Source organism: Alligator mississippiensis, chromosome 5 (genome assembly GCF_030867095.1).
Source record: "Alligator mississippiensis isolate rAllMis1 chromosome 5, rAllMis1, whole genome shotgun sequence".
NCBI lineage: Eukaryota > Metazoa > Chordata > Crocodylia > Alligatoridae > Alligator > Alligator mississippiensis.
This window is the reverse complement of record NC_081828.1, coordinates 176,396,189-176,408,201: the sequence shown is the minus strand read 5'-3', so window position 1 is coordinate 176,408,201 and position 12,013 is coordinate 176,396,189.

The window sequence follows — 12,013 nt, the reverse complement described above, 5'->3', positions numbered from 1 at the left end:
TAATGATTCATATACATGCTTTATGGAATTTAAACCCAGGAGCACCTCCAGCTTCAAAAAGGCTGTCATATGAGCTAGAGCTAAAGGAGAAACTCTTCTTTCCTCATGGTACATTATGCACAGATATTTTGAAATATATTCCAGTACAAGCCAATGGTGCACTTATACACAGACCATCCCATCCCAAGGCTTCTGAGCTTGAAGGCTTGTCAAAATGAATATGAGATGAATACTGTGTGCCTGTATACATAGAAAAAAACAGCACAGCAGTGACTGCACAGCACTTTCTGTATTCCTACTGTGTACCAGGCAAAGATTTTTCAGTTCATACATCATTCACAACTTGCTACAGGGATTCCACAAAGCCAGAACATACCCTTTACACAAAGGAAAGGGGAAAAAAACAGAAAAGAATAGATTCAGAAAAGAAAAGATTCCTAAAGTGTGTCTGCTGGATGAGCAGCCAGTGTCAGGGGCACTAACAATGCATAGGGTCTACCAAGAAGCAAAATAAATAAGTAAACGGGAGGTCACACACTGTCAAGTCACTCTGAAATGCCCAGCGCATTTCAGTCTAAATTGTTGTGGGAACGCCACTCCTCCACTAGTCACTTGAGCAATAAGATGAAGAGTCAAAGGAGGCAGCGGCAACAGAAGCTTATCATTTGCCTCTCACAAACCCAGAAAATATCTGTAGGGATATCTGCAATATTTGGCACAGAAAGCACTGGTGAATGATGGAAGGGTGGGTAGATGCCTAGGGACATAGGAGGTGAAATGCTACAAAGTTAGCTGATGTAAACATGAGAACTTGTCATCTTGGCTGTGGACCGAATCCATTGATGGCACAAGGGGCATCCAAAGCTAAAAGCTTACAGCTTCCTAACTGGGCTTCTAATAGACAGATATCATCTGTGGATCATGCACTGAAATAGGCCTCACTTACCAATAAGTCACACAAACAGAACCTTAGAGCTAGTAAAATTAGGGCAACCTAAACTGAGACAATACTGCCTAGTATGGAGCCAGTATTTGCACGTTGCAGCACTAAGATGACTACACCATTTTGGGGAGCCACCTTCAAATGCACTAATAGCCTGTGCCTCTCAGCAGAGCTAATTAGTTCACTGCATATACTGCATTGCACTAAGTCAGCTACACTCCCTCTGGTTTGGGAGATTATGTGCCTGAAGCTGACATAGCCCATCTTCCTACAGTGCTGCCTGGCACTATAGAATCATGGGAAAGTAGGGCTAGAAAGGATCTCAGGAGGTCATACAGTGAGAGGATACATGCTTTCCCCAAACAGAAACTTTAACAAAAGGGTACAATCCAATTTTTAAAATTCTCCCAAGATGCCAGAGCAGCTTTTTTCAAAACTATCCATTCAAATCAAAAAGTTAAGGGTTTGAACTTAGGGAATTAGCTCCAGCTCCAGTTGAAAACAACTCAGGAAGCACATGAGCACTATCAGCTGATCAGTTGCATGGAAGGAACAAGAAGGAGTAGGCACTTCAGACATTTATGATCTTCTGAGCTCAGATGTAGTTTGGAGATAAGGAACAGCAGAAATAGGGGCCTTCTGCACAAATGTCCAGGGGCACGTGTAGACAAAATGAGGTTCCTAAATTGAAGTGGGTTTTAAAAATACTGCTTCAATTTAGGGTGAAGTTAACACCCATGCCATGTACACCTGTGTCTTACCTGCCTCTCCGGTGGCAGGGAGGGGAGGGAGGGCTGCCGGTGGGTGGAGTGGTTCCTGGGCTGCGGGGTGGGGAGAGGGGGCTGGTGCTTCCCTCCATGGCAGCAGCATCCCCACCCCCCCAACCATATGGCACCTGCCCACAGGCACCCAGCTCAGGCGGTCCCAGGGGGCACTGCAGCCACGGAGGGAAGGACCAGGTCCCAGCAGAGTTCGCCGCTTTTTTTTTTCTTCAGTGGAGCCTGCCTTCCTGGTCTGCTGCCAGGTTGCCTGAATGGGCTGTCTGCCCAGCCCCTGAGCTGCATGGAGCCTGGTGCTTCGTTCCACGACTCTAGGGCAGAAAACAAAAACTCCTCAGAGCTGTTTTAGTTTTCTGTGCCCCAAAGTCATTTAAGGTGCATTATGGTGCCGAATGTGATACAGCAGCTGGAATTAATGTGCAATACACCGCCAACAAGTGCAAACACTATTAAAGTGGTGCAAAAGCATTTAATACGCTTTAAAATGTTGTGCGTACATGCCCCTTGTTTCATCTACACATGTCCCAGTCTAGCAAGTAGGAGTCTACAGGAAAATGAGGTGCAGAAGAAAAGAACTATTTCTCTATGCTTACCCGAAATATAAATCCTGCTGGGAAATGATGTTGCCTTTCATATAACTGAACTCTGAAGCTCATTCCCACTGCTGTGTTCATTTTTGTACCATCTTTCATGAGATTCTAAATCCATAGTTTAAAATTATGCACAGATGGCCACTCAATTATGCACAGATGAAAACTCTGGAAGGGCAATGTATGACTTTTACATCGCCAAGAATACTACATAGCAGCCAGTGGTCAAATAGTACCGTCTGATTTTGCACGATCCCCAGCACAGTAGGAAATGCTACTACATATTGCCAAGCCCAGTCCAGATGTGATCAGGAAATGTACAGCAGTGTGCATTAAATAAATTGAAAAGGACTAGAAAGCAATCTGCCACGGGTACAGTTGCAACACCTGTCTGACCTCCTAGACTTTCAATTGATTGGACCTAATAGAGGTGCCAGCTTAATGTTTTCATTAAAAAAAATATTGGTCACATATCCATGATGCTCTACACACTGTGAATACACATCATAGTGGAAAGCAAAGTATTAATACTGTTCATGACGTTAATGGTGTTATGTACTTGGGACTCAAAATGCAAAGTTAGGATATTAATTTAGATCTAAATCTAGAACTAAAAACTCATTGGCCCTAGAAAATGGGGCTTAGCTAAGTCTCCTTGACTATGATTCTATGATTCCATCATCTTGCGTAATCCTTTAAGTCTGTTCAGGATACAGACAAGGTGACTGCAAAAAGTCATTCTCACTTTGCGTAGGTGTAAATGACAGCATAAGATGCAAAATGGTGTAAATGAATACCTATGAATATAAGAGTCCAAGTTCTGAGCCAGAGCTGTATTTCCCAGAAGTTTGTGGGTGTCCAGATTTGAGATTTAGGTTTGACCTATTTTGCTGAATACATTGTAGTATAACTGATTAAACATTTGTGGGGGCACACAAAGACAGTTTGTGACCCCAGATGTGTATTATGTTTAACACTCACTATACAAAGGCTGGAGAAAATTATCCTGGCGGCTTTCAGAGTCCATTCTGTACTTGTAGCACTGAAAGCAACTTGATTTGCACTGTGTACTGTGTAACCTTATGAAATTCTCTCTAACTGTAAGCAAAACAGAAGGAAACCGCCTTTGGAGACTTTCATAATGGGAAGCAGGAAGCATAGCTGTCAGGACTAGACAGTCTGCAGCAAGGGAAAAACAATAGAGAATCTTGTATAAACATAAACACCATTATCAGATATGCTGCAAAGACTTTACAATACATCTGAGGGGAAAAAAGGAGTCTGGCTGTGGCAAAACATGCAGTAGTTGATGTTTTCATTCAGATATGCAGACTGATTTAGGGTCCGTTCCTGCTCCCATTGAAATCAAAGGGAATTTAGCCACTGAGTCTAATGGGAATGGTACCTGCTCAGTGATATAATGCAGACATTATAGACTAGTGATGGAAAAAAGACAACTTTTATGTCTGCTTCCAGCATGTTAATTCATTTGAGTATCCATTATGTATCACAATCAAAACAGATAAATGCTGAGTACTTTAATGAAAAGCTTTCTTGGACAATGGTGCAATGAGTTTAAATGTGTAATAAAGTATGAAATACTAGGGGAGGAATCATGGCATTCAAAAGTTGCTTTAGCGTCTCTAAACACATATGCAATAGTAAATATTTATCTAGTGTACAGACTGAATCTTTCAAGGATGCTAAAACCACCTCCCAGAATACATCTGATTCTAATTTAAAGCCAAATTATGCCCACAGGTTCCCTCAAAAATAGAAAATACATGGAGCCCTTTCACCCTGTCTCTGGGCTGCAGCATAGAAGGAAACCAGTTTGACCACATGTCCTATAGGATGGAATAAGGCTGGCAGGCTAGTGTTGCTCAAAGCACATACCCAGCCAGGTTCCTCAAGTCCTCCAGAGCACCACTGGACAAACGAAGAGACAGCAGTTGCATATTAGATATAGGTTAAAGCCTATGTCCTAGGCTATCCAATGGCCTTTTGACTACCACCAAAGTTAGAAGAGTCTCAGAACCGGCCTTTGTACACACAACCAAATTGACTTTTAAAGTGGCTAAATTGCCTGTTTGCATCACTTTAATGATGTTGCTATTTACATGCTTGGTGGCATATTCTGCTTCAAATGACTTTGTTACATAGCAAGGTAAAACCCATCCAAGGTATTTTAGTTTCATTGGTGACATGCAGGGGGTGCACATGGATGTACTTGCATCCCCTGAGATTGGTGATTCACCCCATGAGGGAACTGCTGATGATACTGCCAGTGGTGCCTGCAGGCGGCTGCTGCTCACCTCTCCTCCTCCCCCCCACCAACTGCTGACACCGCTGGCGGTGTCTGCAGGCAGTCACCAATCACCACTGGCCACTGCAGATGTTACCAGTGGCATTTGTAGGTGGTTGCCAACCACCAGTCGGCGCTCACCACCACCCCCCCACCTCCAACGCCGCCGTGGCTGCTTCCAGGAGCTCCCCGCTCACTGCTGCCATGCCCCCGCCACCGCTGCTGCCACTGCCTGTGGGTGTTCACCTTGCTCCCCCCCCGGCCTCCAGGGGCATGCATTGTTCATATTTAGTTTGCTACGTAACAAAGTCCAATGGTGCACAAGGTGCTGGAAGCCACTGTGCTTGCGGAAGATCAGGCTTGGTGGGCTTCCAGTGCCCCGTGCACCGTCTTCACCACCTTCTCCCACCCCCAGCACACCCAGCCACCCTCCTGCCACCTTGCCTCTCTACCCCAGGGGCAAGTCAGCCGTTCCCAGGTGTACTAATGGTCCCAGGTGGCAGGAAGGTGGCAGGAATAGTGCACAGGGGCTGGAGCTTACCTGCCTCTTCCATGATAGGCGGGGCGAGCTGCCAGCAGGCTGAGCAGTCCCTGAGCTGTGCGGGACCCTGGCATCTGCTCACTGGCACCTGGCCTGGGCAGTCCCAGGTTGTTGCCACTGCAGAGGGAAGCACTGGGCCCCGCACAGCTCAGGGGCTGTGCAACCTGGGGGCAGCTCATGCAGGCAGGCTCAACTGAAGAAAATGAAAAAAAAAGTGGTGAGGAGCCTTATCTTTTTTTTCTCTCTCTCCCAGAGCCTGCCTGCCTGAGCTGCACAAGGCCCGGTGCTTCCCTCCACAACTGTGGCGCCCCCCAAGCAGCTCCTGCCTGCTAGCAGCCCACCCAGGGCCTGCCCAGGGGACACCGCAGCCATGGAACGAAGCACTGGGCCCTGCACAGCTCAGGCAGGCAGGCAGACTCCAGCAGAAAAATCTATATATCAGACTCTTCATTACATTTTGTTTTTTTCCCTTCAGTCAAGCCTGCCTGCACAAGCTGCCCCCAGGTCACACAGCTCCTGAGCTTCGCAGGGCCTGGTGCTTCCCTCCACAGTTGCAGCACCCTCCGGGACCACCCTGGCCAGATGCCAGTGAGCAGGTGCTGCCTGTGGGGCACCACCACCACAGAGGGAAGCACCGGGGTCCCCCGCAGCTCAGGGACCACTCAGCCCACTGGCAGCTTGCCCTCCCTTCCACCCTGCTGCTGGAGAGGCAGGTAGGCTCTAAGGATTGAGCCCTTTAACCCTTGTGTACATGTGACAGGGGTTTAGTTTGGTTTAGTTCTCTCTAAATTGAAATGGTGGAAACGGTGGATTTTTTAAAACCCACCGTTTCAATTTAGGGAGAACTAAACAACTAAACCCCCGTTGCCTGTACAAGCACCCAACAGCTCTAATCTGTGCTAATTTATAACTGTCCTATGGGGGCTCTGACCTCAGCAAGGATCACTGGACTGCAGTTGTATCTAACAATGTGCCTTTCCACCCTCAATACAAGGATGGGGCAGGTTCCTGGTGTCAGTGTCACCAGTGGCTTGATAATGACATGTTAAATTCCATTATTCTGTTTAACAAAATGTTTTTCTCTCTCCTCTTCCTGTGACAAAGTCCTACAGTCTGTGTGAAAAGCAGAGGCTAAATGTGTCTCATGCGTAATATAGTGACACTAAAAGCCACAGAAAGTCTTTGTCCTTAAGTTCTTTGCTCTTTGTTCTTAACTGCTCTTGTGTTAAGAGCAGTTGTAGCACCAAACCAGTGGCCCTGGAAATCTTTTACTTGTTGAAACCAGGTGCAGATGTGTATTAGCATGAATACAGGAAAGTGCAAGAGCAACATTTGTTAGGGTCAGATCCTCAGTTCCTACTCTGCCCCTTCCAATGCCAGATCAGAGCAGAATAAACTTCTTTCTTCTATGTTAAGAAACCCCATGCTGCTCTCTGGTCTTCCATAGCTCAAAGCAGTAGTGGAACTTGGAAGGGGGGTGAGGCAAGAGGCATATGAGCCCCAGGTGCTGACTGAGAGGGGGTGCCAGATAGGTGCTACCTGTCTCCACCATTCTTTGCCATGGCACACTATCCTGTATCACCTGGCCATAGAAGCCAGGCGTGGGGACAACTGGGGCAGGTAAAACCACTCTCCTTCCCCTCCACTCTCATCCCAGCACTCAGCATGCCCCCTAGACAACAGGCAGAGGGGAATTTTTCCCAGGACATGAAACTCATTAGTTATACCTCTGGCTCCAAGTGGGCAGGATCTATACATCTGGGGGCATATCCAGTTCCTTGACTCTCCTGTACATATGCTGAGGCCAGGCAAACCTTCTAGAGGGGCATATGCACTTCCCTCTGGTATGAAACAAAACATGGTATAGCTCTGACATTTTGCAGAGGCTGGCTCTGTACCTCTTACTTTGCATGTGGCTACCTGCAGATTTATAGGGAGACTAGTAACTTGCCCTAGTGACTGTAGACTATTTTAGACCTAGTGGGAGAATGTTATTGATTGGATACCCTGAACATGTCACTGATCTCCTCTCACTCGATACTTTGCAGCTCTTTTATTTCTGCATTTGAAATTATGCGGTCCTACAACATCAATAAAGCTCAAGGCAAAATAAAATCAACTCTGGAGGTTTAAAACAGATTTCTCTGCTGCCAAAGCCAGAAGCTACATCATTTTTTGGCTACTAGGAACTGTCTCTTTGGTTTCAAATAACTTTCATAGGAGGCATTTATACCCAATATACAAGTTACAGTGTTACAGAAAGATATGTTCACGGAGTGCTTAGTACTAGTTGGAACTCATTTTCATGGTACAAAAGATACCGTGCCTTCTATCCCAAATGATGTGTGTCCATCCACACTTTCATTTCCACTATTAAAATAATAGTAGAAATGCCAGATCTGTAAGATTAAAAAACATAGGAACTGTACATTATTAATTTATAGCCAAATTCTGCTTCACCTTGTGTAATGTGCCTCTGTTTCACGTCTTTACAGAGCTAGGCAGAGATACCCTAGCTAGTTCTGTGAATGCAAGATCCAGAACCGGGAGCAATATAAATGTTTTCATATGGTGCTACATCTAAGCTAACTATTTCATCAGAGAGATGGAGCTAATTATCTCAGGCATAGTATCATGCTAATGCAGCTATACTGTTTCCAGCACAGAACATGAGAATCTCTGCATGGTTATGCCTTGCCCTGTGTACAGATTCAATTTCTTTTCTTGCAACTCTTAGCTTGCAGAATGATCAGTTAAGTCAGTTCAGATATATCCCATTTTTCCCATGCAAATAATATTTTAGCTGTTTTTAAAGTAGTGAAGCTGATAAAAATGATCTCAGGGAGTATGGGTAACCATGCTGTAAGTGAGCATAATTTAAATGCCCTCTGTTTTGTGTTGTTGGTTGTAGCCATGTTGGTCTAAGGACATAGGCAGACAAGGTTCTTTGGGTAGATGTGATATATTTTATTTGGTCTAATTAATTGGTCTGATAAAAGATAAAAGAACCTTGTCTGCCTCTGTTGTAGTAAAATATGGCTTTTTACATACATGGAACAAAACTGATACTTTACAGCTTATACATGTTGCAGCAGGATTTATTACAAGATCATTATATGGAACCTTTTCTGATTTGTAAGTTGTTCGTTCCCTTATGCTCTTGGAAACTAATGCTTTAATATGTAGTTCCATGCTATGGCTCAACATGATTGTTATAATAAAGTGGGATATATTAACTTCTGTTCTAAACTCAGTCTTTTTTATTTGTTAAAGTCCTGTACCATAGAGAACTAAGGTACTCATTGTCTATGCTCATGTCATATGTTCCTTACTTACAGAAGCACTGTTTACTGGTAGGCACCAACATGACCCAGCAGCCACCAATATGTGGGAGATGTGGTGCATGGGACAATATAGAAGTCATTGTTCTCCATACCCTAGCGCTGCCCCATTTCTTGAGGCTTCCTATTACATTACTATCTTGTATCGCAACCCAAACGTAAAGCAGACTCTAGTCCATATGTTCTTTCCCCCTCAGTAGGTTGAGGTATGGGCACAAGCAGTATGAGCAGCTGAAGTTAATGCAACAGATACAGAATTACAATAATTCACTTGAACAGCTAAATATAGCAGATACATGTTGAACAGCACAAGTTTCATAACTGAAAATGAGCCAATGTTATGAATTCTCTTCTTTTTTGTAACATTAAATGTTAAAAAGAGGTTCAGAGAGATGGAGGTCAAAAGCTCAGGGACAGCTTAGGGCAGGGAATTTGGTATCTATGTAGGGAGAGAAGAAAAGGGACTGTGGCTAGAGCATGAAGGGGAAGGATTCTGTGGAGTCAGTGTTCCAACTAACATAATTGGCTATGCTAACCCTGTTTTTAATAATGGGAACTGGCACTGTCTGCCTGCCTACTACTGTTATGTTCCTGGACTTTGTTTCTTAAGGGCTCAGATTTTTTTCTGTGCTGGGGTCTTTTCAATTTTCTCCAGATATCCAGAAAATGCAGCTATGAAAAGTAAATGCCATCAGAGTTCAAGTGCACCCCATTTTGTCAATAACATGGAGCTAGCACAGCAGTTGCATTTCCTTCACCATTCATTCTAGATGTTTGCTGCAGAATCACACCACTTGCAATTTGATACAGGAGAATCCAGTTGTCAAAGAACCTTAAAGAGTTAAAGCAACAGGTGCAATATAAAAGATGACAAATCTTCCCCGTTTTTGTCTCTGAGAAAAGGAGCAGCATAATGAAGATAAATAGGAATTTTACAGACAGGTAATCTCATGATAACAGATCCCTGTTATTTAATACCACCAAAGCTATTTCAAACAGTGTTAGGACTTGTCTGTGCCCACCAGTATCAAGTTCTGCTAATCAGTGATCTGTAAATGTGCACAGTTCATTAGGGCTCTGAGAACAGCTGTCAGTGTCCGCCTGGGATCAGATTACAGGATATCATTAACTGGGATTCCATGTCCGCTCAGAGGCTTTTGTTACAACTAAGTCATAATTTTTTTCCAGCTCTCCTGAAATCAGGAGAACCAAAGACTAAAGGTTTTGTTTTGCTTGCTTCTGTTCAATATCATCTTAATGTGCACTCAGAGAGAAAGCTGTAAATATAACATTCAATTTAAATGGTGCTATAAAACACAGAGTAGTTTCATGGCTCTTACACGTACCTCAGTTTAAAGCTTTGCAGTGGAATTGTTTTAGTGGCACAACTTAAATCCACTTTAATTTCTTACAGCCTGTAAAATACATAGAAATCTGTATAAGAAAACCACAGTATAAATTTAATGTGGAGCTTTTCAGTTTGCTTCTGTGACATTGTGCTTATGTGATGAAGTAATAAATTGGCTTGGTCATTACAGTATACTGAAGGCACAGTTTCTGAAGGATAGTGCTTTACAACTGAATATATTCAATCAAGCAAACTGTACTCATGGATTTAGTTAGTTAGTGTAATTGCTTCTTCCTTCAATTCCTTCCAGTACCATAAATGGTACAAATAAAGGAAGAAAAAGTGACATTATATTTTCTATTATTTATGACACATTTCTCTGTTTTCTCTCTCTCTATTTTGCTAGATATGAGAGATAGGCCTGATCAAATAAAAAATGATTCACAAATAACCTACCTGGTGGTGGGTGCATCTACGCATATCCTGTACTGCAGAGTAGACTAGCTCTGCAGTAAAGTGTCACAGTCTACACATGCACCGGTATTAGAGCGCAGTAAACTAATTAACTCTGCTGTAGGTGCAGTAATTAAGTGCGACTAAAGGTACTGTGTAGCCGGTGGCTGTGGGCATACATTTTGCCAGGTCAGTAGGGCTGTATGGAGCTTCAGTAGCTGATTCAATTTGAAGGAGATTTGGCCCGATTCAGTGGCCGAATCTCGGAATCCGAATCAAATCAGGAGAGCCATTGAAAGGTCTGAATTGAATTGGAAGACTCTGAATCGATTCAGAGAAATTCAGAGATTCAGAAGGCTTGCAGCAAGGACTCATGCCTGCATGAGGGGTTACCATCCCTTCTCTTTTCATCCTGCTCTGCCTTAACACACACAAGTGACACGAGTTTTGCTTTCAACAGTTTGAGATGCACTTTCACAGAAACCCCTGCACCTATCTCCTTGAAACTTGGTAGGTTTCATGCCCTCAGAAGGGGCTACCATTCCTGCTGTTTTCATCTGAATCTGCCAAAAAATTTCAAATTTATAACTATTTTAATGATTCTCCATTATGGTCGGTCTATGGCTGAATCTCTGAATCGGCACCAAATCTCCAAATCTGAATCAGCCAAATCGAATTGGGACACTAATTCGAATCACCAAATCGAATCAGCTGAATCTGAATCCAAAGTGAATACTTGCTACTTTGCACTGGCCTACCTGTCAGCCCAGACAGCACGAGGCCAGACTCCTGCCTGCTGCCTAGCCACACAGCTCTGCAGTTTCAGCACTCTTGTGCCTCAGCCAGCCCCTCTGCCACCCGACGACACCACCTGAAGCCCACAGCTGAGCCTCCAAGCCTGCTGTTAGCCTGGACCTGCTCTACCCCAGCTCAAAGTTCTGCTGTCCCAGGTGTACACTGGAGCAAACTATTCTGGAGCTCATTACATCACCTTAATTTCACATGTAGTTGCATCCAATCTGTAGAAATAAGAAACATACAGTCAGCTATTTACTTAATGTTATTTGACAAAGTCAGTCAAATAATAAGAAAAAATTTATTCAGGAAACATTTATTCAAAGTGAAACACACCAAGTTGTTATTTGTAGTAAATAATTTTTCCAGTTCTAAAGACAGACTCTGGCTAAGTACAGACATTCACAGGGGTTAGGGGGAAGTTAGATCAGGTTCAAAATAGCCACCTGAATTAACTTAGCTCATCCCTGGTACCGACCTTGCACTCAGATTTGGTATCAGTGGTCAGGAATCAAATCTAAACCCGTAACAGTATAGAAGTTCCATGCACACAGACTGGTCTAAAGATGGCCAAACCCAGTCTAAGATAAACCTGGATCCACGTAGTATCAGATCTACCTGATGTAGGTTAGACCAGTGCAGGGAGGTTCTGTACAGTTACATGTGCAACCCCAGGGCTGGTAAAGCTCAGCTGCTGGCCCCAGCCCCAGGGCTGCACTTTCCCTATCCATGCTTACCTGGCACCAAGCTATTCTTAGCAGATCATACCTGCCTACATAGCTCCCACAGATCATGCCTGCCCCCAGCATTGCTCCTGTGGATCCCACAGATCATCAATCTCTTCCCAGCCTGCCTGCCCCCCATCACCTCCACCTCTGGATAAATTGGGTTGCCATCTGTAATACAATCTAACCTTCT